At 28.7% G+C, this 27,627-nt stretch overlaps 1 long non-coding RNA gene across 1 annotated transcript in view; it reads left to right on the top strand.

Moving 5' to 3' along the window:
- Window positions 1–22,445, top strand: part of LOC142327469 (uncharacterized) — a 212,525-nt gene extending 190,080 nt beyond the window's left edge. The window contains exons 3-4 of the long non-coding RNA XR_012756997.1: window positions 8,861–8,963; window positions 22,394–22,445. This is a non-coding gene — a long non-coding RNA (uncharacterized LOC142327469). The remainder of the gene's footprint in view (window positions 1–8,860; window positions 8,964–22,393) is intronic.
- Window positions 22,446–27,627: the final 5,182 nt, after the last annotated feature.

Genomic DNA, 27,627 nt, shown 5'->3' with positions numbered 1-27,627 from the left:
AGCGTGTATTGGTTCTTGAAAGATTTAAGACGAAATATCTCGAGTTTTAAGGATTTTTATTAAATGTTGTACATATCTTGTGGTACATATCTTGTACCTGCCCTACAAAATACCGTATAATATCATCTAACGTGATTCGCACGTAAAGAATATCAGGATTCTCACTGTCCCTGCTTACCCGGCGGATGGCGAATAACCTTTTTTGTCAATTTTCAGTCCGATTTTATTGTCTAAAACTTTTTTCAACATCAAGGTACCATCGCGAAAAATAGCTCGTTATCGATTGCAACAAGATTTTATTTCAATAAGATTAATAGGAAAAAAGTTATGCATGAACAAACATAAAAAATATATACAGGTCGAATTCATAACCTCCTTTTTTGAAGTCGTTTTTGTCTAAAAATCTTTTTCAACATCATGGTACCACCGCGAAAAACAGCTGCGTCGATTACAACAAGATTTACTTCAATAGGAAAAAAAACTATGCGCGAACAAATATAAAAAGAATGTATGTGTACGGGTCGATTCATAACCTCCTTTTTTGAAGTCGGTTAAAAAATCAAAATTTATATATTAATTTTAAATGTTTTAAAATCATTTATATTATTTACGATTGTTCAATAAAAAATTTAGGAAAATACAAAATTATTTTAACTTTAATAAAATTCATCCACTTCCAAATAGATTAAAAAAAAATTGTCGGTGATTCACCTATTTTCTCATGTATCTGTATGTAAGTATGCATGTCAGTTACGAAGAAGACTATTATTTATTTTGATCAGAGGTTTTGTGGGTGAATCACACTTTTCTAATAATACACCATTGTTTTTCATTCTTTTTTCTTAGAATTCATCTGTCGTGCAAATCAGTATTAGGATAACTGTCATGGAGCCTTCTAGTTCAATCTGAATCGTAAATCTTGCATTTTCTAGTAGCCGGGAGGGCAGCTTCTTGTTTATAGAGCTTCAGTGCGGCAGCTATTTTTTGTATCCAGGGGTTTCAGAAATAAAAGTAAACTAGCCGATGAGGGAAATATTGAGTAAAGTTAGATTTCATGTTCCTCGTAGAATTTAATCCAGTATAAATAAGTTGTATATTTATTAATTAGCAGCCTAATTTTAAACTTTCCATTCTTTAAATAAAGTTTTTAAAGTAGCTTTTCGACAACGAGTATATCATTGTTATGAGATGGCTTTTTTATAATTTTTTTGAAAAGAGTACAGGATCGCTTTGAAAGTGTGCAATGCAAACCAAATTAATGTAAAGTTAATGCAGCTTCATTCAAATTTTGCTAAATAAAAAGCATAAGAAATTAAGCAATAAATATATTAAATTAAATAACGTAAATTCAATTTTATTTGTTGAAATATTTCCCTGTGACCTATTTAAATTAATTTACATTATTAAACAAATTAGGTTTTATATTAACCTAGCGTAAAAGACTGACACTTGTTAAGATACAACTGAATTCAAATTATGTTTTTGTCAAATATATTTAGAATTATTGCTGTTTATACCGTATAAATAGGTTTATTTGTATCATATCATGTATATATATGTGGAGTAAGGAAAGGGTGGTAAGGTTTTGTTAGTAGCAAGAGGATTTCTGAAGGTGAATATGCTAAATAGGTTTTGTAGAGGGAGAAAGAGGTGGAAGATTTTCCCTGCATTTGAGCTTCAATGGCGCGGGAAGCAAAGAGATATTCCTCTTTTCTTCCAGCTCATTTCTCTACATTCTTGTTTCCTTCCTTCTATTTCCTCTAGCAGGAAAACTCTTTTCAGAAATTGTAGGAAAACCGCAATACTACATACAAGCTTCACCTGTTTCTTTCTCTCTCTCTCCTTTTCTGATGCACACGCACACAATATTGTATCATTACCTTTTACTAAGTTTAATGTTATAGAAATAATTTGTGATGGTATAAATTAATTATCTCTCTTCCTATTCAATTTATATTCAACATTGATATTTGGGTAAATCTCTATTACCTTTAGTAAATTAATTTTGAATAAAACAATATGTAAATGCGATTTGTTGACAAATATGAAAGTTAAGTTATAAAAACAACTATTTATTTATTAAATAATTTTTTTAAATAATTATTTTTTCTTTAATTATTTGTAAAAAATTAACCGTTCCATAAAATATAAATTATGTGAACAATACAACAAAAATATTTTTTCAATCTGAAAATTAAATTTAAATTATTTAAAAGTTCTTTATTTTCATTAATAATGAAATTACGTTATATTATCTTAAAAATAAACGTAAAAAATAATTAACAAAAACAAACTTAAAATGTATACTTAAAAAATCATTGTTTCTTTAATTTTAATTTTTTTTTTAATCTGGTAAAATTAAAATCAAACTATATGTGTTCAAATTAGGTTAATTTTACGCTAACTGTAAATGGTTGATAATAGTCAACAAACACCGTATAATTATCAATTATGTTTTATAATACATAATTCTACCATAACCCGTAAAATAAATATATAAATGATCTTTTTTTATTTATCTAAAAATCATTTAAAAGGTTAGTATTTCTTAATTGGTTAAAATAATAGCTTATTACTTCTTTTTAAAATAAATTCCCATTTCGATATAAATATTTCATTCATGATACAAGGTTTTAAATACCGACACCGTGGTCATTATTTAATTAATTCATAACTTTCTTTTTACCCAAAATAAACCAGTACTTGTAATTTTGAGTATTTTCCTAATGGATAGAACTAGGAAAATACTCAAAAATGTTTTTCAAGCTTTTCAAGAAAATTCCTCTTTTGGTAAGGTAAAAATTATAATATCTGTAGTTGTACTTAAAAGAAATGTAAACTAGTTTGTACATTAATTAGCATTTTGGCTATAGATCAGCTGATGTATGATTTAAAATTACCAAGGAAGTGTAACAGCTGTGGGATATTTGTGTAAATATATATATTAAAAAGTGTTAAATCTGTTAAAAATTATAAAAAAAACTACCAAAAGAAAAAAAAGAATGTCTGGTCTATATCTTGGAAATGCCATTTTTCATTTTGTTCGCTGTTACTGATTTCGCTGCATTATTTATTGAAATTAAAATTAAAGCAAAATAAGAAGAAGCAACACTAAAAAATAAAAGCAAGAAGAAAGAACATGCTTACATGATCGAACAAACTTCCTGCCAAAAAATCATATGATTTTTTAAACATAAGTATATATAGATATTTATATAGCCTATGACACTTCTACTAACGTAAGGATTTCCAGCGCGGTGTTATACATCTAAATCGGTTCAGCCATTGAGATACTACGGTGGAACAAACATACATTCAAAGACCCTAAACATATTACACTTCTTTTTAGACAATCGTGTAAAAAGAGATTAGAACAGTAAATAGATATTGCTGAAGAGCAATTATGTTTACCTGCCGGACGATCGTGCTGTAACAGTATTTTTTGCTGAAAATTTCTGTAGAGAAATGTGTAGCAAGGAATCTGAAATAACGCTTTTTGTTTATGGTCTCTTGGAAAAGGAATACGATATTGTTCTAATAAAAACAACTTTCTGAAATATTTTATGGCCTAGTACCCAAAACACATCATCGAAATGTTAGGCGTTTGTACTAAGGACAATAATCGGTGATTAAAATAGAAATAAATTTAGGATTCCTTTGAAATATCTAAAGATCTTTACTAGAATTGCTGTTTGTCTATAAATTTATTTATTTAAGAAGTATTAAAGGTGAGGGAAGCAAAATATATCATTGAAATAGGGATATATGATAAAATTATTACACAACATTTTGTTTTTAAATGATTGAACTGCTTGGCATCTGACTACTGAAAATAAAATACAGAGTGTGCCAAACAAGTAATGAAACAACCAGCATTACATCGAAACTAAGAACTTTGTTTTAATTTTGCAGCTACATGAATTCAAAATAATTCCCTTGCACCTCCACACAGCATCTAATTCGATCATACAAATTGTTGAAAGAACGCTGGAAATCCTGATTGTGTACCTCCTTCAGTCTGTGGGTCACATCACGTTGGATGTCCTCAGTGTCACTAAAACATTCTCCTTTTAAGCACATTTAATTTTCTGCAACCTGAGTTTCTTCTGCCTCGGTGACGATGTTGCATGCCATTCCATACTCTGACGTTTTGTCACTGGTTCGAACTTAAAACACCTTTGTAAACTTCTGATGCCGTTTTCCTAATTTACAATAAAATTTTATCGCAGATCTTTGATTCATGATGCTACGTTTGACCACCGCTACTTTTTTTTTTAAACCCTGCCTCCCGGAATCAGACCCCCAATTAAGTATGAACAACGGTTCCGGGAGGTGCCTTCGCTTTTAGCCGCAGATGAAGGAAACGCCAAGCCCGGTTATGCCGTTCCTGGCCTCCAACATCCAGCAACCGGGACTCAGTCCTTTGTGCTTTGTGCGGGGACGGCCCAGCCGGGACTCAGTCTCTTAGCTCAAGGGCTCGAGAATCCCCGCACATCATCACTACTGCCCACCCGTGCAAGCACGGGCGAACGACAGCTCCATACTGAGCTGTCCTTCACCCCCTCGTTTTCTGATATTTCATTTCCAGTATTCCTGACACAAAATCTGTCACAGTGTCGATGTCTACCAAACTGCGTAACATCGTTCCAACGATGATTCCCATCTCCACATACCCAGTTACGGCAGCACAGTTGCGCCGTTCCTCGTTCGCCCGCGGGCACTGGAATATCATGTGTTCCGGGCGTGAACTCCCGACAGTTGGGGCAGAAGAAGTCTTCAGCTCTTCTTCGTCCACACAGGTATGACTGAAAGACCTCATGGCCTGTCAGGAATTGTGTCAACCGACCGCCGCTACTTGCAAAACTTTACGTTCACGGCTGCGGTGCATGAACTGCCTGAGTCATCCACACCATCGAAGCGTCTGCATGTTCAGCACAATCTAGCGGGTGAAATGGTTACCGCATTTGGCGTGTTTCTTTAATGTGTTCCTGGGAAAAAATCAGTCTCATCACTTATTTGGCACACTGTGTATATAATAAGGAAATTGAGCGAGATTTACAGGGAATGGGGTCTAACTATAGATTTTAATAAAAAAAATATTTACAGGTAGCGTCACGGGATAAATCTAAAGAAAGAAGCGAAAACGAAATATGTGAGTACTTAGGAGTGATAATGAATAAGGAACTTGACAACCAAACGCCATTAAGGATATGAATTGCGCAAAAAAGAAAGGGTACTCCTACATTAAATTGAATTGTATGATCTAAGGAGATCGGAATTAATTTAAAAGTAGAATTGAAGATTTTATCCAAAAGAGAATGCTCACGTGTTGTGTTGAGATGGAAGTTAACGGAAACAAACAAAGAGGAAAGAGATTAAAGTGGTGTAGCCATTAGCGAAGGATAGATGGAGGTAGATGAAAAGAAGACGAGGACGGCCTTTTATGAAGTGGATGTATGACGTTATGGAGGCAATGGAAAAATATCTGGTAAAAATGTTGTAATACTTTACTGCCACTGGTTATTTATTCTTATATAGTAGAAAAATAATTAACCTAAATAAGTTACCTAAATTTATTTTTTGAGGTGAGGTAATTAATGATAAAAGCTTATTGTAGAATTATCATTATGTGTTTAAATGTGTTATGTGTTAAAAAGTTATAAATATCCAAAGTATAGTTATTATGTTTATTTTTTCTGCTCCCCTACCTCCAAACCATTTCCAAGAAATTTTTTTGACTTCTCTGCGTTTACTACGTTAAATGGAAGAAAGTAAATAAAAACGTATATTATACGTTTTTATTTAACGATGATTATTTAACGATTCAGTTATATTTTACTTTTAAAATATAACTGAAAGATACTCTAAAACATTATTTTAGATTAAAGTAGTATAAACAAGAACAAAGATTAATTTATAGTAATATACTACGATAAAACAATTGTTTCATTGTTTAATACGATTGACATGTATGATCTTCTATGAACCAAAGGATGATGATTAGTACAACTAATAAAAAAATTACCTAAGATTATTTATTTTTTGTGGTTGGGATAAATTCTGATGAAATTTTATTGTAGTAGTATTATTATTAAAAGGTTATTATTTAAACTTTTAATATTATTAGAAGTTTAAATAAAGGCAAAAATGTTTTGGAAAACTGAAAAATCGATATTTTTAAACTTTGAATAGCTCTCTCAACCCCAGTATTGTTCCCAAAGTATTTTTATATATTTTTTTGGATTGTTTCCACCACTACTATGAAGAAGGAAGATATTAGAAAAAATCGGGTAAAAAGTATGTAATAAATAAAAATATTGCTTTTTTCGATTTTTGGGGAGGGGGAATTTCGGCGTAATTTTTTTTTTAAATAGTAAGATAGCTTGCACTCGTGTATGGAGCTTACGATAAATTGGGGTTATTTTTTAAGAATTTCGAGAAAATTGGCCCCTATAACTTTACTAACAAATTACAGGAGTCTTTGAACTAAATTTCTTCAAATCGGTTTATCCAATAAAAAGTTCAAAAAGGGGTAATGTACGTACGAACATTACCCCTTCACTTTATTCTTTTGAAGCCCCTAGATCATGAAACATCGAGAAATGGAAAAAACTCTATTTTGTTTTTTGACTGATTACTACCATACTTTCCATCTTGAAGCGTAGTTCTTGGGCTATGATGTCACGAAAGTAAAAGAGGTTTAAAGGAAAATTATTGAGATGATGGCAGTCGGGATGTAGAAACGGCACAATTAAGTTTCACAAAAAAAAATCTGTCATCTACTTGGCACAATGGTTAGCATGTGGCCTAGAATTCAATACTTTGTATGGATATGACATTTTTACACCTATTATTTCATCATGTCATTTTCTTTATTAAAGTACGTTCTATCGCGTTCAATTACATAATATTAATATAGAAAGTAAAATGCAGAAAGAAAATTATTGTAAAGGTCTACTTATTGAATTTATATTTTATTTTTTTTTTATATAAAATTGTTTTACCCTTTTGTGAGCATTTATTTTATTATTTGCTTTTAATGGATTTTCCGTTGGGTCAATCTCAACATGCCAAATGATATAGACTTTATTTATTACAAATTCTATAGACAAATACAAAATATGTGTTATACTGTCGTTGGTGATTCAAAGAGTTAAATTCTAAAACTCTTAAATGAAGCAGTTAATTAAATAGCAATAAAAGAATTTCTGCCCTTATTTGCAATCATTGAAAGACTAATTGTCGTCTATTGTATATAAAACCTTTCAGAATTGTGTGTTTTCAATTTAATTGTTTTGAAATTCTATACGAAAATTAATAGATGTCTCTTTATATCGCATTTATAAATTATATACTAAGTAAATTCTTTTTATTTATCACTTAGCGTTTTAAATATACATTTCAAGAAAAATATTTAATTATATATTTTTCAAAAAAATATTATTTATTAATTTATTTTTTTAATTTGTATTTAATAATCTTTATTAAATTGTTTAAAATTATAATACACAGAAAATTTAACTGAATGAATTTCAAGTATAACTTAAACGAAACGAAATAACTTAAAGTTATCATAGCATTGAAGTTATTTCAGTGAAGTTTTTAATTTTATTTTAACTTTATTATTTGGTTATTATAATAATAGGTGATGGCTTACCTCTTTAAAGCTTCATTTTAATGTTTGGAAGTACATTATTGATTGGAAAATGATCCAATATCTTATAAATTATGATCTATTTGAACTGTACCATTCTATAGCTAAATCCAACAAAAATTATATTAACAATAATTTTATTTATTGGAAATAAAATTTATTATTATTATTATTATTATTTTTTAATAGATATCTATTATTCATTAATTCTTTCTTTTTAAAAAGAATCGTGAATTTTTTAAAATCTCTTCTTATTTCATGTGTCTAATTTTTATAGTTCTATCTTTATAATTTGTAAAGTACTGTTCATTTGTATTATAATTTTACTGTAATTATTTTATTAATAATAATTGGGTAATTTTGGTTAAACATAAAATGGTAATATTATTAAAAAAATAATTCCTTTAATAAAATGTAAACCACTGATCTGTCGTTTTAGCAATTTCTATAAGTAAAGTGAATGTATAAAAATGAATTAAGGCTCTCCCATAAGGCTTTTAATTTCCATAAGGATCTTCCAATATACAGGTTTTGGCCAATATAATAATAAAAAGAAACTTTGGCTTTAAAATAAACTTTTTGGTTTTTAATTAAAACTTTTAAAATATAACTGAAAGATACTCTAAAACATTATTTTAGATTAAAGTAGTATAAACAAGAACAAAGATTAATTTATAGTAATATACTACGATAAAACAATTGTTTCATTGTTTAATACGATTGACATGTATGATCTTCTATGAACCAAAGGATGATGATATACTGTTTATATTCAGTAGTAGATGGGAATTGTTTATAACAGCTAATCTCCATAGATTCGATATCCGTTGAACATCTCTATGCACATTCTGAAATCGAATAGATATGATAATTCTCAGTAAAGATGACCTTATTCAAATTTGAACTATTTAGTAGCTTTCATATCGTTTAACAAACTGAGCTATTTCAGAAATATCTATACAATTAATACAGTTCGGTTATAATTTTGATCTAAATCGAATTAATAAATTAATTTTTAATAAATAAAAGTTTATATTAAAAAAAAAAAAAATATTGACAATACATATAATTATATGTATTGTCAATATTTTTTTTTATCGTTTTAAAACTGGGTACAGAATGCTATTTTTAAGATTCATAAAATATGTAAAATGTTATTAGGTATAATCTGATTCAAATATTAAACGTTTTATTTATGTTTTATAGGAAATTCAAAAGAAAAGAAAGAAAAGAAAAGAAAAGAAAGTGGTGAACCTTTCTAGAATTTTTATAAAGGATTAAAAATGTTATTCTACTCTCTGTAATAAAGGTAAATCTTTTATTTTACGACCTATATCTTTTCAAGAAAAATAAAATAATAAAAAAAATTTTGAACGATTTATTAAGCCATTAAATTTTTATCAAAATTAAAATAAATTCAGTACTACGTTAAATAATGTGCTTTAAGTTTAATTAAAATATAATTTAAAAAATCTGAAATTACAATATTTTGGCCTAATTCAAACAAAATTAATTTTACAGTACATAGGTGGCTGTTTCGAATATACTGAAAAATTATCATCCACAGCTAAAGAGGAATTAATGTGTGTATATAAAATAATAACAATAAATAAATGAAAAAAATCATAATGAAGTAATAGTAGTAATAGAAATGAATACATAAATAATTATTACATAAACATAATAAACACATAATAGATATTTCTATCAATGTAAATAAATTTAAAAAAGTAATCGTTGAAGATAACATCATTTAGTATCATTAGTTCTGAAAGTTGATCTCTTTTCTCGGTAACGCCAAAGGTAAAACTGTCCCTGAAAGAGAGAATATTTATAAATTATTTTTCTAAAAGCAATAATCAAAATTTAGAACGGGTAGATAAAAAGAAAGATAGAAATTACAATAAAATAGCGTTTGGGTCATTATAAATATAGAGAAACGGAAATATCGACCGTACCCTAACGTTGTCTTGAAATCTGTAACAGAATTACTTTATTGGAGAGGAAAATAAAAATATCTTAATAAACTGGAATTAGTTAAACGCGCAAAAAAAAAATACATTTAAAAATATAATATGAAAAACAGAATAGCTGTACAACAATCTAAGTATTAGAAAATAAAACAATCAAAGAGATAAATTCAAATATTTGAGAGGAGTAATAATCCATCTTGGATAGTCTGTGTCTCCTTTCCCTTTATATTTCTCCTCCGATAGCAATCGCCATGCTCCCTCTTGCATGATTGAAGTCAAATAATACTTGCATTATTTGTATCGTCAGAAAATTTCAATGGAACCGGTTCGATCAGCTACTCTTCAAACCAACCTCGATAAAACTCACAGTTCATCCTATTGTTACGAAGGATAGGTGTCTTCCTGTTATCATACCTAAGATGAGTAGAACAGGCGAGTGGTCCGATGTTGAATCGTAACTATTTTTAATCGAGATATACAGAGACGAAGTATTTGAGGTGCGTGAAAGTTTAACAAGTCCGATATTTTATTTGGTCCTGTAGGGCAATGTGTAGGCTGTAACCCTGAGCACATTGAGATGAAAATTGGGGATACACCGTCTTAACGTTCTTCCTTTAGTTATTGCAAGCCGAGAGCTCCATAAAGGATGTTCACGTTCCAGTCCTCTGCAGCGATAAACCGGGAACCTATAGTTTCAAAGAATTCCAAGAATAACTCACTCGCTATCGCATAGCGAGGAGGCAGTACACTGCAGCATATCTGACAGGCCTAAGGCAGTCCAGCTTCTTGACCGAGGTCGCTTGAATCTGACCTGTGCGGAAACTAGGAAGGAAGTTGGTGAAGCCTCAGGAATTCGTCAAGGAACTTTTAATATCACAATACTCCCATGAGCTCTGCAATCCACTAGCTAAGTGCCAGAAATTCCAATTTTTCTTGACGATTTATTAGATCATTAATATAATATTCCACTGACAATATTAAGAATTCTATTCGTCAGCAGATTTTTACAATCACTTGGGTTAGTAAGCTTATTAGGCTCCTTCTCTGATGAACCAGGAAGTCTATGCTGGAGGACAGTCTCACCAGTTTGTCAACACTAACCGTACAACTTCGTCCAACCACCGCACCACATATTTGGGTAGAGTACCGGAATCGGGACCAAGATTCCAAGCCCTTCCTCGCTAGTTTCGAGGCTGTTAATTTCCAATAATATTTTATTATGTATTTAAAATATTGTTAGCTATTATGTAATAGTGTTTTGTTTTGATGTTTATGCACTCATATAAAAAAAATTAATTTACACCAACATACTAATTTTCATGAGAAACATTTTGAACGGCTAAAAAGTATGGATTTCGTGAGGTTACATAATTAATGTAAAGTTGGATACATCGCCATAACATTTCATCAATTTTTTATATTTTGTTCCTAAATATAAAAACATGATGAAACAGTAAAAAGTATAATAAGGGCTGTAAATAACATGTAGGGTTTATAAGATAATAAAATTTATGTCAAAAAGACAATGACACAATTATTATTTGAAACACCTCATACGAAGCCAGAATATATTGAATTGAAATTACGTTAATTAAATACAGAATTTGTACTACTCGTTTTAAAAATGTAGTAATTAAATTAGTATTATATTTAAACATCAATTACTTACATATTTATAATATTATTCGTCCTATATGCGGTAATGAATGCCCCTTTACTCTTCGGTATTATGTTCATTACCTCACATGAGAATAGAATATACAAAGTGAGTAAAAGTATGGAAACCCAACAACTATAAAACTGCATTTGAACAACTTTAAGTTTGAATTTTTCTAAAATTCAAACTTTACCCCGCTACCATTTTGAGTACAGACATCGTACCAACGTTTTATTTATACCATTATGTCTTGTATTATAGAGATCTTTAAAATGATGTTACGATTTAATATATTTCAGTTACAACCCTTGGGCCACCCCGCCAGAAGAGATTGAAATTATATTTCTGATCAAAGGTAAAGTACTTGACTGATACCTTATACTGACAGATTATAGTATTCTATCTGGGACGGTTTTAAAATTGTTGAGGGGCTCCACACTTTTGAATTAATTTATGAAGGACGTTACACAGGCAGCTGTATCAGCTGTTACGAATGGCCACGTGGTCGCAATATCAACACGAAATATGTTCATTTATTTTTTATAACTAAACTTGTGCTTCTTAATTAATTGATCTTAAAAAATCATTTCTTCAATATTACATATAGTAAGTATTTTACTCATTCGAGTGGAAACTTTATAAATTAATCTTTATTATAATAAGAGATTTGCTTAGATACGATTGCATCTCGAGTTGTAAAATAATTATTTTACCACTTTCCTTTTTACTTCCTTGTACGAAGTTAAGAAAGTATTGTCATCGCGGAAAATTTCGGTTTCCAGATTTCAACGGAAATAGACATTTTGGTCATCCCTGAATCCATTTTGACTAGTTTCGGCGTGACGTATGTAGGTATGTATTTCGCATAACCCAAAAAGGATTAGCTGTAGTATGTTGAAATTTTGGATTTAGGACTACTGCAACATCTAATTGTGCATCTCCCGTTTTGATTGCAATCAACTGAACAAAAGTGTCCAAAAAAGCCCAAAATGCAAACAAATTGGAATTTTAGACTTTTTCTTAACTGCAGTAATCAGCTCATTGATAGTTTTTGAACGATATTTCATAAGTAGTACTTATTTTCATTCATTGATTCCAGAGTTATAGACAAATAAAATTTTAATTAATGAAATATTTGGATTTTCTAAGGTACATCGGTTCGAATCAGACTTCATCTCCTTTTTTTCAATTATCTTATTTTTAATTTAAATATGTTGATTTATTAATAATTATTAACCTCTGATTGTAAAAAACGTTTTATGATAAATAATAATTCAATAATAACGATAAAAAAAATATATGAAAAATGTCAGAAGTTATTAATGAAATAAAAGTCTGTACTTTTCATTTTAAGAAAATTTGTGTTTGTAATCTAATAGGCGTACAAATAATTCATGTCGATTGTTTTTTTACAGATTTTACTAAGCTTAAGTTAGACAGACACTTTTGAAATAAAAATATTTATAATGAATGTATACAAATATACTTTAATTACAAACAATTTTAATTTAGAAAAAACTGTTTTAGTGGAATTATACGATAATATAGACGCATAAATTATTCTATAAGCCTAAGTAATATCATCCTCTTCTACATTTCCTCTCTTTTAGAAAAAAAAAACAAGATTTACGATTTTATTTTTACAAATAATAAGATAATAAATCTTATAAACCTATTTAAGTAATTTTATTACCATGTATTTGAATGGGCAGGTTCAGGTTTTATTGAGTTTCATAAATATTTTAAAGTAGTAGAGGGTGTCCTTTTGGTATCCCTCTTTTACTTTAACCTATTTGAGAGGGGAAGTGAATTAATTTGCCTATAAACTACATCCCAGGTGTACACTACTAGAACTGCTTTACACTACTCTCAATGTAATCCCTTTCTCTTGGCGTCTTTGTAATATAACTTATTTAATTTTGTAGGAAAATTTATTAATTTATATTATTTTCTTAGTTGACTCTAAGGGTATTCAAATAGTAATAAATGATTTATAATTTGTGATATATTGGATAAATATGCATTTAAAGATTATCTCTTCCCCTGACAAAAATATCCATTTATAATTTTACAATATTAATTTTAAGACAATAATTTTAAAAAAATTGTCAAAATACATTGAATGCTTGTTTTAAATTATAAGTTAAGAAAGGAAAAGATTCAAATGGCGTATCACACACACACGCACGCGCACACACACACACTATATATATATATATATATATATATATATATATGTGTGTGTTACAAAACAGTTAATACATTTTATATTTTTAGTTTTTTAGTATAATGTACTTTTCATTTTAAAAAAATGTCTACATGGAAGTTGTGGTGTCCACATCAACTTTTTTTTGTTTTTTTTTTTTTTAAATCTCTTCCAGTTATGTTGTGCGAAAGAATTTATAATGGTACTTCAAGAAGAACTTCAAAATAACTAATATCTAGAACTAAAAAATAATAAAAAATCATCGAAATAACTACAATTATTTAAGAAAAATAAAAAATCATACGGATCCATTTTTTCCCACTTTTTTAAAAATCTCTTTAAAAAAGTAACTTAATTTAATATTCAGAAAATGAGATTACAAGAGATAAAATTTAAATTGAGAACTCTAAATTTTATAATTATTCGCAAAATACACAACTGATAAATTTCTTTACTTACATAATATTTTAACTTATTTTCTTTTTTAAATTCACATAAAATCAACTTAGCAGTGAATTTACTAGAATGGTTAAGACATCCACCGTTCAAAGTGACATCATATTTTACACTGAAGTGATGAGCAATAAAGTAATATATGTAATATAATATATATGTAATAATAATAATTAATAATAAAAAAGATAAGTGTTCAAAAATGTGTAAATATTACAATATATTTTCAACGTCCATTAGACAAATTAATAATTTTTGTTTCAAAAATTGCATTTGTATAAAGTGTTTCTAAAATGGTGGGCTGGCTATACCTTTTCGGATTCTACTTGTCAAACTAAACAAAATAATCCTTACGAAAAATGGCAATTTCTCCTTTGTTCTGTCCATGTCCGCCAATTTGTTATTTTTACATAAAAATTTATATCTCAACTTCGGATAGAGGAATCACATTAATATTTAGTAAGCGTTTTGTAATAAAGTTTTAAAATTATCAAAAAATCAGGATTTAAATACCTTCGAAAATTACAAAATGGCGGCCATGTTTATTTTTCAGTTCGTTATATCTCCAAAAATACAAGTTTTATCAAAATGTATGTTTCTGCTAAAATATTAAGCCCCTTTTATTTTGAACAAAATGTCATTTTATTTTTGAAAATCGGTTAATAAATAGCCGAGTTATGGCAGAAAATTGATGTTGTAATTATGTGTCTGTTTTCATGTCCACTTACGTTCAATTCGATGAAACATTAATTGTTTATATTTATTGTTAATTCTAGTATTGTAAATTAGTATCAAATTAAGTAATAATTTTCTCACAATAATAGATCTAATAATTAGACATAAGATTACAATATCAATTTTCTCCCATTACTCAACTGTTTATAAACCGATTTAAAAAAATTGAAATGTCATTTTGTTCAAAACAAAAGGCTTAATATTTAAGCAAATAACAAAAATTTTGATAAAACTAATATTTATGAGGATATAACGGATTGAAAAATAAACATGGCCGCCATTTTGTAATTTTCGACTGATTTTTTGATAATTTTAAAACTTTATTATCAAGACGCTTACCAAATATTAAATTGATTCCTCTATCCGTACTCGAAATATAAATTTTTATATAAAATAACAAAATGGCGGACAGTGGGAGAAGTGCCCAAGAAATTGCCATTTTTCCTAAGGATATTTTTCTTGTTTTACAACTGGAATCCGAAAAAGTATAGCCAGCCCATTATTTTATTATTTTAGAAACATTCTGTATATATATATTTTAGAATTATTACGTTTTCATTTCAAAATAATTTTAATTGTAATTATTTCATACATTGTCTATTCGCAGCTCTGTAAAATACGATATTATATTTTTAATCCTCTTTGTAAATGTCAGAACGAATATAACAGATATAACTGTCAAATAATTTAAAAAAATGCAAATTTAGCAACTGTAATATTTTATCAATGTTCACTAGTATTAAACCAGAGAACAGAATTATTTTTTTTTACACCTTAATACTTTGGAAAATGAAAAATGGCTTTATTATTATTCAGTTATAGTTTTCTAAAATTATTAATCATCTAAAAGAATTCTTGATCAGTTCATTTTGAATTGAATAATAATAAAAAAAACTTAAAAAATCAAAAGATGTTAATTTTTTTTTAACAAAACATCAATTTAAAGAACGTAAAACTAAAAAATATTTTATTAAAAAGTTTTTTTAAATAATACTAATAATATTAATTTCTTACAATCCGCTTAATGTATATTTAAATATAAACTTAAATATTTGTCCACTCCCTTTTAATTCTGATTTTATATATTTGTCGATGTATTTATTACCTGGCAACACTATTTTATTTTCGTATAATTATTATTTTTATTTCTCCAACTAGTTTTCCAACTGCTGCAGGATCTGTGGTGCACGCGCATATATAGGCAACTACAATTACTACTACCGGCTTGCCAGACTTGACACAGCTGCAGATGTAGTAGAAAGTATGTGTAAATGTACCGATAAACATGTAATCTGGAACAAACTCAGGTCAACCACTCCTGAGACGTATAGATAATTGAAACCCAATCACCAAGGAACACCGGTATCCACAATCTAACATTCAAACCCATTTAAAAGCAACTATCTAAGAACTCGAACCATCGAACTCTCGACTTCGAAAATCAGCTGATTTTGCCGATAGTGATTTAAACATTAGACTAACCTGGCGGTTTGATCATTATTTTTATATATTAAAATTAAATAAATAATATATTGAAAAGTTATTTCAGTTATAGATTAAAATTAAGCAGTACTTGAATTCATTGTTTTACGCAATATATCTTATTTTTTCTTAATTGCTTAGATTGTTGTATAATAACTGAGAGATGCAAATGAGAAATTAATCACAGTTCTTTTTCTCTGAGATCTTTTATGTACTCTGTGATGAATTTAATAAAGGCACCGCTTGCTAAATAACATCTGTATTTTGAGATTTTTTTAAAAATTCTATCCGAAAGAATGTTCGGGTCTAGGAAAAAGACTAGGAAAATTGACTTTATTTCTTGTTTTCCCTAGTAAGCCTGGCATAAAATAAATTGTATTCTTTAAAATATTGTAATGCGGTAGTGATCTCTTCTCAGGTCAACCTTTCAACTGATACGTTATGGTACTCGACAGAACTCCATTTTATTATATTTCGTTTATCAAGTTTCATAGTCATACAAACTCTTCTTTTAAAAGGAATGAATATTTAAATATATCATATTTATCTTCCACATTTATCATATTGATATTCTTAATAACAATTTACTTTTCTTTTTGAGGAAATTATTTGAAAAATTGAAAAATAAATACATAAATTACAATTTTTTTTAATAAAACAATCCTGTAGTTCATCAGTTAATTTCTGACCAAATTTTTCAAAAATTAATTTCAAACATAATATATTTATTTTTTCTTAGAATTAAAAAAACAGTGACTGAAATTTTTAAAATTTATTTATTTTTATTTTTTTAACAGTTGCATAACATTTTTACAGTGAAATGTATACAGTATAATTATAGTACTTAATACAACAGAACATATCAAAAGAAAAAAAAGTTGCAATATAGAAAAGGGGGGTTTTCAAGGGCTGAAGTCTAGAAAGAAATTTAATGAGACGGAGAAGAAAGCATTGTTACTTTCAGCTTTTCCACCTCTCATTGTAAAGAAACTTTTTCTTTCTTTTGATGAGAGATTTTCTAGAAATAATAGCTGAGAAAGTTAAAAATTCATGCAACTGTCAACTTTATATTTTCTGGCGTAACACTCGTGTCATTTTCTATTTAAATTACCCGGTTAAGTTTTTATTTTTTATCTACTATTATTATTTATTTATTAAAAAAAAAATTACTGTTACAAAAATGTTATTTTCTAACCGATTAAAAAAAAAAAAATTTTTTTCCAAAACGATAATTATTTAATTCTTTAAAAAATATATGTTTATTTAAAACTTACTCTTCATCAAATAATTTCGTTATTCTTTTTTAGGGAAATTTTATCTGGAAGTACTCTTGTAATTTTTCATTTTATATTTTAAATGAAAAGTCAAATTCAAATTATAATAATGACGTCTTAAAAATTGAAAAATAATATCTTTATTCTATTATATCTCCAATTATTTTATTTTTTGTAATCAGAGACAAATAATGTTTAGTATAAACATAATTTTTGTTTCATAAGCTGTGATACATGGTTTTAATCTATTATTTGTATTAATTTGAAAGAGACATACGATGTGATGAAAGACGTTTTTGAAAAAATAAATTATAAAAAAAATAACTGGAACATATGTGGTGATTTGAAAGTTATAGCTGTTTTATTAGCCATGCAGTTTGGCTGTACTAAGTACTTGTGTTTTCTTTGCGAATGGGACAGCCGAGCTAGGGATAAACATTATGTTACCAAAGAGTGTAAGAAACGAGACAACTTAATTCCAAATGGGAATTAACTCTAAATGGGGAAAAAATACCCTTAATTGTACCCAAAAAAATATTTTTACCCGCTCTGCATACCAAGCTAGAACAAATGAAAAATTTTGTAAAAGTAATGAAGAAGGATAGTCCCGGATTTTTGTATATCAGACAGAAATTTCCTAATGCAAGTGAAGCAAAAATTAAAGAAAGAATTTTTTGTTGGTCCTCAAATAGAGTTGCTCAAAGATGATGTGTTTAACTCAATGTTAAATAATGTAGAAACTGCAGCTTGAGCTTCATTTAAAGCCATTTGCAAAAGTTTTCTCGGCAAACAAAAATCCGACAATTACCACGATATTTTTAATCAACTTCTTACCTCACACAGAACTGTGGGATGTAGTATGTCTTTGAAAACACGTTTCCTTCACTCACATCTGGATTTTTTCCTGACAACCTCGGAGACGTAAGTAACGAACACGGTGAATGTTACCACAAAGACATTTCGGTGATGAAAAGCCGCTATAAAGGGAAATGGAATACTAACATGCTAGCCGATTACTGTTGGACATTAATTCGTAATGTGCCTGAAGCTATTTATAAAAAAAGCATCAGCGAAATCATTCTAACACAAGTATGGCCATGCAAAATTATAAATTTTACATACAAGGTGCGACAATAAAGTAATGAGACTGATTGTTCTTTGCAAGTTGTGGCAACCCTGCAGCTTACGTAGGCACACTATCTTTGACCTTGGTCTATAATCTACTTCTAGTCCAAGCGGCACATTAATGCAACTGCTCAGTCGTGAGTTGTGCTGTAATAAGTGAACACGTCTTTGTGTCTCTCGTCACAGAAATAAACCGCAAAATATTGCGCAACGGCATGCCATTTCTTTTTGCGTGAAATCGGGTGAAAACGCGACGACAACTTATGTTAAGCTTCAGAAGGCTTTTGGAGAGGAGGTTATGTCAAGAGCTCAAGTTTTTCGGTGGCATAAAATTTTTAGCGAAGGCAGAACGAATGTTGAAGATGAAGACCGCAGTGGACGACCATCAACCTCACGGACAGTTGTCAACTTGACCAGGGTACGTGAAATCGTACGATCTGATCGAAGATTATCCGTGAAAATGATTGCAAAAGAACTCAACATCGATCGAGAAACAGTTCGTCTAATATTAACTGACGATCTTGGTATGAGAAAGATTTGTGCAAAAATGGTCCCCAAAAATTTCAGCGAGAAACACGGAAAAATATGGCAGCCGATCTGTTAGAGCAAACGGAAATCAATCCAGATTTTTTGAGCCGTGTTATCACTGGTGATGAAGGTTGGTTTTTTCAATACGATCCAGAGACAAAACGCCAAAGTTCGCAATGGTGCTCAAAGGGATCACCCAGACAAAAAAAGCTTGCATGTCAAAGTCAAAAGTGAAATGCATGCTTGTGTGCTTCTTCGATTCCAAGGAATTGTTCATAAAGAGTGGGTGCCCTGGACAAACAGTTAACCGATATTTCTACAAAGAAATTTTAGAAAGACTTCGTAAACGAGTTCTTCGTGTCCGCGCCAAGATTGCTGATAATTGGATTCTGCATCACGATAATGCGCCAACCCATACTGCTCTGTCAGTACAGCAATTTTTAACCTCAAAACAAATTTCAGTACTACCACAGCCACCTTATTCACCAGATATCGCTCCGTGCGACTTTTTTCTATTTCGAAGAGTCAAAATGGCGGTCAAGGGACACCATTTCCAAACAACACAAGATGCCCAAAAAGCTGTGACGAGGGTCTTGCAGGATATTACAGAAGATGAGTTACAGAAGTGTTAGCATCAATGGCAGAAGCCCTGGAATAAGTGTGTGCAATCAGAGGGGAATTACTTTGAAGGAGACAACACTAAACATGACTAAAACGGTAAGCAACATTTTTTTTCACATCATTACTTTATTGTCGCACCTCGTATTTTAACTATATTTTCCCTTAATTTTTTTTTACGCGTAATTTATTTAAGGGTGATAGAAAAATTGTATTTACAGATCTATAATGTACGCAAAAAAGCAATTCATGAAATGGCATCACACTTGGAGAAGAAACTTGGAGATTAAATTTTTTTTTGTCTATCAATGTAATTATATTTAATTTGATGATGAATTTAAAAAGTTAAAATTTAAGGAATTAAAAAAGAATATACTTTTTTAATATATTTGTCTTCTGAAGAAGACTTTATTACTTGTTCTATGTTACATAATGTTTTCTTCTTTTTCCTTCTATTAAAATATTTTCTATGTTAATTATTACTGACAATTTATATTGTGTTATTTTCTTTTGTATACATTAAAATTACATGATCAGTGAATTTTCAGATGTACTAGAGCCAAACTAATTGAAGGAGCGGAGAAATTGGCTGGTATAATAATAGAAAAAAGAAATCTTTACCGTAATGCTACCGCTCTTGTACCGTATTAATTCTTAGAAAAACTAGAAAGTATTCAGAATTAACATCAAGGAATGTATCATAAAATCATACTAATCTTCTATTAATAAATTATGACTAAATTTAGTATGAAAGAGTTTTACGTAATTCCACGTAATTGGTATATTTGCAGCTACACAGTCATAAAAATACTTAATTAATACACTTCTTTATTACAAAATACACAAAAATTATACTAGACATTAAAAAAAGACATGGTATATACGAAAACATTTGATATGTGTTCTAAAACCTTTTTAATATTTGAGGTATAAAGTTTTATTTATTTTTTATTCAGCTTTATATGGCATGACGATCAAATACTATACTATCAGTATAAAGACCAGTTCAATATAACAAATAAATGAACGAAAAGAATATTATATTTTTTCCAATTAGGCCAATGCTTTCATAATTTTGTTGTCCTTTTTGCGTTATTAACTTAAGCGTACGCCACCAATATCTTTATTCCATCATTTTCCACTTCTTATTGGTATGTTGAAAAGCATATACTCGTTTATTATTTTTTTTAATACGTGGCAAGTTACTAAATATGTATTCATATAAATTAATCCGTTCTCAGCACTATTTTTTGTTGATACACTCTTTTATAATTATTCATTCAACTTCTATAATTATTACAAATAATTATAATTAGGAAGAACCTTCAGGAATTCCTTTTATGTTCATTTGCTGGTCATATTTTATTAAAATATATTTATTTACTTTTATATTAATTTTTTTTTTTAGTATAACGTATTTTATAGAATTTTATAAGCAATTGTCAATGCCTATGGTTTTTAACTCACAATTATATCGGCTACTAATTTCGTATTTTGCTTGTGAGAGAGTAGAAATCATGGTAGAGAACACCTCGAGACTTCAATTAAGATAGTTTAAATAATACACCGTACGACATACTTGATTAATACAATTTGTTATCAAACTGGAGGAAAAAATCAAACTCTTTCATTTTCAGATCAACTGGTCAAATAGATATGTTCCTGTCATTAACGTTGTCTTTGATACCGTTCAGCAAGATTTAAATCAATCTGTTAGCAAATTTCACAACGAAACAGTTGCTGTTTTCACGATAAATGTCACCGAAAACCCATTGTTGTGGGTAGTATGATTTGTGCACCTCGAGAACGGTTTCTCATCGATTCCCCAATTTTACTTATCCTATACTGCTCAATTCCACTTTTCTTATGAAATTATTCCAGTCGACTTCTGTATTTGAACTCATACCCAATTTACGGTGACACCAAGCTACACTAGTTGCTCGATAATTTAAGCAACTAGCTCAAACTATCCACACTTGAGCAACACCCAACTTTGTAGAAAACATATGACGTTTACAAAGCTGAGGTTCGAATTTTTCAGCCACGTACCGTCAAGTATGTTTATTGTAACGCAATATAATACCACCAGCTTTGTAAAGATGTTCGTTGCGACATCCTCGGTTCTCGGTAGAATGCCATGCGATTGCAGGAATTCAGTTGCATCGTGATTGTTAGTCTGCAAATTCAAAATATTCATTTTAAATGCCGAAGCGAAATTAAACTTCTTTCATGATAAACTCGAGGTCCCGGCTGCAGTACATTAGAGTTGAATTTACGTCATTGTGATAAGGAAACTTACTCTTTATCTTATCTTTTTTCCGTTCAATAAATTTAATGAAACAGCATTCTTTTATTGATAAAAAGAAATAAGTTGGGTATTTAAAGAAATATTTTATGAAATCAGTATTCGATAAAAGTTCCTTATTCGTTGTTGTTTTATTTCGTTAATACTTTTCTTTAGTTATTTTTAAGTAATTAAGCACCGTTTTCTTTTTATATATGCATATTAATTCCTCTGAGCTTTTGTTGATAATTATGATGTTGCATTCATCGAAATTGTTATTTTGTTTTTAATTAATTTATCTTCACGTATGTGAATTAGATAAATAAATCATTATTTCAACATATACTAAATATAACTATTTTGAAATTATTCGAAGTGTAAATAATTATTTCTATGTTTTACAGTCGTTACTGCTTTCATTACACTAAATTGTGAAACGGAAGACATCCCAAAACGTATGTATTATATAAATAAAGTAGTAATATACATACATAAATAAATTATTCCATTAAATTTATGTATTTATTAATTGTGTTACTATAATAATATCAGCTTTTAATTGAAATTTATCTCTGGAAATTATTCGTTTTATTCAATTTTATCCAGTAAATTTGTTGTGTATATAAATGTTTTGAGTTGATAGTTTAATCAATTAAAATAAACAGCGCTTGAAATCTAAAACAAATTTCAAAAGGAATAATACAAAGGAATACGTGGATAGTAGAACGACTGTTGTAGAATTTTAATGCTGTTGAGAACATTTAAATAATTAATTCTAATTTAGAAAAGCCTAAAAGGCAGTTCATTTGGGCCGTTTCAGTTGGCAATTTGACTCTCTTGTCAAGAAGTATACCGTTTCCCCGACTATTTTCATTCCCCCTTCACTCTGTTTTAGGGAATTTGTAGCACCTTAGGGGCTAGTGGATGTTTGAGGAGCTATCTACTCTTCCTTGTTGACAAATGTCCTCTGCAGTAGTAGACTGTGTTACGACGCCCCGGAACTGCTTACTACTGCCCCAACTTCTTGCCATTACTAAGGTGCTGTATGCAAGTGCTACTTTCAGCCCCCTCTATCATGCTTTGTTGCGTATTCCCACCTAGTATCCATTCTCTTTCACGTAAATTGTTATAGAGTCACATAAAACAGATGTGAACATGTACGCAAACAAAAGAGGAACTAACTGAATAAGATATTTTTGTGTCATATAAGTTAAAACAACCTTTTTTTAAACGAAATAAAATTCTATCGCTTTAAAATTACTAATAAGTTTTGTAAAATAGATATTGTATCACATCATTTTTGGAGGAGGTAAATTATATAATGTAAAAAATCATTATTTACCTTCTTTAAAAAAATCCGAAAACATAGTAAGTTGGTGAAAACATTTTAAACTATTTCATCAATAAATCAGAAAAATTAACTATCTGTTTTTATACTATACAGAATGATACTAAACTGTACGGCAATATCTCTGGAGATTATTTTATGGCAATAAATTAGAGATAGATTCTTCTAGTTTGCCTGTACTGGCACACAAGAAGAATTGAGACGACGAATAATAGAAGCTGGAACTACTATGAGGAATTATAATGATGCTGTTGACGTGCCCGGATAGCATGGATTCGCCGAGATGAACTATGCATTGAACAGAGAAGAAATCTTTGTAGCTTTATCAAGTAACCATTCTGATATTTAATATTTTTAAGAAAAAACCAAAAAATATGTGATTTTTATTTTTTAAATCAATTTTTTATTCATTTTTTCTGTTATTGATACATTTTCTACTTTTTATTTTCATTTACATTATGCTGTTCAAACATTGTTGAAAATTGTTCTGTTTAGAATCGTATTACTTTTCTCATTCAGTTTGTGTGTTTTGTTTATAATTGAAGTCGAACTTTTCAAATTTATGTTTAATTTTAATAAACATTATTTATATCAATTTTCTCATAATTAAATTTTCTACAAAGTTAACTAGAAATTTTTATTTGTTTCTTGGTAAATTAACAAAGTTATTTTATTCCAAACCTAAAAAAGTGTATTTTCTGATAATGCTTTTTCGTTTTTCCACGATTTTCTTAAAACCTAAATAAGATAGCGGTTTGGGGCCACTTTTATTCAGTTTCTTAGATCAAAATTCATAAGGAAGTACAAAATTTACCTCTCGATTTAAACCCCAAAAATTTTACTATGGTTTAATTTCACAGAGGGAGCAGAAAGGAGGGTTAAATGTTTCGTGAGCCAAATCTCGCTAACGAACTGTTTTCTGACATATGTGTACGGGTATAGGAACTTTTTTCTTAATTTTGTTCATAGATCTCTCCCGACAGTTTGCTGTGCAATTTGGAATCACTCTGTATAAAAAAACAGAGTGTTTTTTGTCCATTACGGATTGGTCTTTTTGAGACGGAGTGGTCTTAACCCACTCCATATTATAAAAATGTTCAATCCACTTTCAGGACTAAAAACAAAATTGATTTAATTCTGATTAACATTCTTTTTTCAGTTTTATTTAAGATAAGTTAAAGAAATAGAAAATTAAAGTTTTTTTTTATATTTTAGCTATCCATATTCATGTGAATTTTTGAGTTAACAGGAAGAAAAAGAAACAGCTGTTTTTTTTTATCTGAACCAAGTTTTAATTAAAAATATACTTTAACAGATATGTATTTTTTTAATTTTCAAAATGGTCGTAAAGTTTTGCGTTAGTTTTCAGTCATTGATTTTTTTTTCAGTACTTTTATTTCTTTTAGTAATAATAATCTAGTTTTTAAAATTACATGCATACGCATAGTTTGAAGTTTTAGTTAGGTTTTTTTTGTACGTTGAAGTTAACACGTTGTAAACAAAAAGTCAGAAGAAAGTTTTGTATTATAAAGAAACTAATAAATGATTACAAAATGCTACTTAGTAACTTTTCAAAAATTATTTTAAAACTTAATTTTGATCTGTTTAACATTTCCTAATTAATTAATGGCTGTTTTGAGGAGAAGAAGCACTGTTTATCTGCCATTCTGGATGTCCAGTAATTCTTTCATAAGATATGATTGCCTGATCTACTATACAAGTTAAAAGGGCATTTAAAAGCGCGTGAACAGATTATTTATTTTAAATCATACATTCACAAAACTAATGATTATTTTTTAATATATATGGAAAAATAAAAATAATTTTAATACAACATTACTTTTGATATTTAAATAAATACAGCCATTGGGCTGTTTTTAAACAGTTTCAAAAAAAACCGTCTGAATTAATTAAAATCCCTTTTGGAACGCGGGAAGGCGGAGGTAGATTTCACCGGTGCTAACTAGAGAATAAAAAACATTTTCACTTTAAAGTTAAGAAAAACTACAAATTTACACAATACGACAGTGGTTGCATGTGAAAAAAGTTTCACATGTTTTGCATACGACACCCCATATTCTTACAATTCCAGAACCTTTTGGTCATCCCTTGCCGTAAGGGTTGGTCATATCAAAACTTTTTTTCACACAAAAGTTTTAGGTAATGTTTAGAGGAATATCGACCACTTTAAACCTATTCGATACTGTACCTATTAAGGGAGGTATGATTTTTAGTCTTCAAAACCCCCATTTTTCCACCCCCTGGGCCAATAGTGGTTATATAAAAAAATTTTACTTGCATCAATTTTATGCCCTTATCCGAAAACAGTAGGAACTTTAAACTAATTCGATATTTTACTTAACAAATAGTTATAGCGTTATTTTGTGTTTTAGAAAAAGCCTCTCCTCCCTCCTCACCATTTTCACCACCATGGTCCGATTTTGCCCATTAACGAACTCGACCAATATTTTAGATCGTTATATTTTAGATCGTACTACGATACTAAGATATTTATTTGAAAAACTAAAAAATTGTCCTGAAGTGTAAAAAGACTAAACTAAAAATAGTTATTTCTGATGAAAAAAGTACGTAAATTGGGCTAAAATAATTTTTTTTTTGACATACACTTATAAAGAATTTGTAAAATAAATTAGTATAAAAAAACAAAAACAAAAACTACAAGAGAACATATATAATATTTTCACTGATTATTATCAGAGCTCTAGAAAAAATGAACATGAGTTTTGATAATAAGACATCTTTTATAAATAATGATTTAATTGAAAATACATCTATATTCCCCAATTTCGCCTCAAATATTTATTAAACGTCACTTCTATAATTGGAATACCAAGATATATTTATTATTATTATTAAATTTTCATAAAAAAAAGGAGAAAAATGTTTCTCCTTTTAGAACTTGAGTAAAACGTTTCCCCGGACCAATTTTTCATACGAAACTTTTAATTATTTGAATCAGAAAAATAAACTTATGAAATATGGCAGGAATCTCCTTTATCAGACTGTATATAAATGTTTTAATTTTGTTTACTTCAGGTTTGGTGAGAAGATTTTATTGTTATCTGTTTAAAAATAAAAATGAAAAGAAACACTAAATCATTGTAAAAAGTCATATCACAAACTTCTATAGACTATTATTATATATATATTTTTATTTTTTTTTGACTGATGAATTAAATCCACACAGAAGCTTGTACGTATGTAGAAATACGAAAACGGAAATTTGTAGTGTATGAAAAATTTCATGCCTGACCGGGATTCGAATCCAGGATGTTCAGATGAAAGGCTGACACGCTACCACTCTGCCACAGAGATCGGTAGAATTTCATTTTTCATAATTATTATTATATAATATGTATGTATATTTGAAGCCAATTTTCAGAATTGAGAATGGTATTGTTTTAAGTACAAAACTTTGTATTTTTAATATAAATTTATAAATAAATATATACAAATAATTTATATATATATAAATTTTGAAACAACAAAGATTGAATAATATAATTACATTTTTTTAAATGTTTCCATAACTATTTCATTGCTTGTAATGGTAAAGAGGAAATGTATTGGTGTTCATTATTATATTATTTATTTGATACGTAAATAGTTACTTTATAATCCCCATTTTATTATTTTATGTTAGTAATTAATTTAATTGTAACTACTTAACTTTATTTATCCATTATTAATTGAAATAATTGTCTGTAACGGTTAATTAATTATATTAAATTAATTAATCTTTTTTTATCCTTAACTATTTTTAGTCATAAAAATATTGTCATTTCATGAAAAAGACAATTATTTTTGCATAAAAATAATTTCATTTTATAAGTTACAAAATGCATTAAAGTAATAATAGTATTATTATTTATTTATTTTCATAAGTTGTACAACACCGGGCGCTGCTTAGACTCAGTAGGTTCCGTATTCACGTAATTTTAATACAAGTTATTCACACAGTACAACATAAAAAATTTAATGAAAAAAAATACTTATATCCTTACGTAATAGTTAAAATTTTATTAAGTACTTAATTAAGGTGGCATCAGAAAGTACAACAAAACTAAATAAAGATGAATTTTTAAGTAAATAGATATTAATTTATACGATTAAATTGAATAGATTTCAGTAAAAAAAAAAAATAAATAAGTTTAAGTAAAGGAAATTTTTAATGTATTAATACGTCTAATTAAGAATAATTATCGAATAATTTGCCGCCTTTTGGCGTTTAATTATTCTAAATATTTATTGTTCGCTGGGTTCAAACAG

Source organism: Lycorma delicatula, chromosome 7 (genome assembly GCF_047948215.1).
Source record: "Lycorma delicatula isolate Av1 chromosome 7, ASM4794821v1, whole genome shotgun sequence".
Lineage (NCBI taxonomy): Eukaryota > Metazoa > Arthropoda > Insecta > Hemiptera > Fulgoridae > Lycorma > Lycorma delicatula.
The sequence above is the reverse complement of the archived record's forward strand: the minus strand, read 5'-3'. Positions and strand labels throughout refer to the sequence as shown.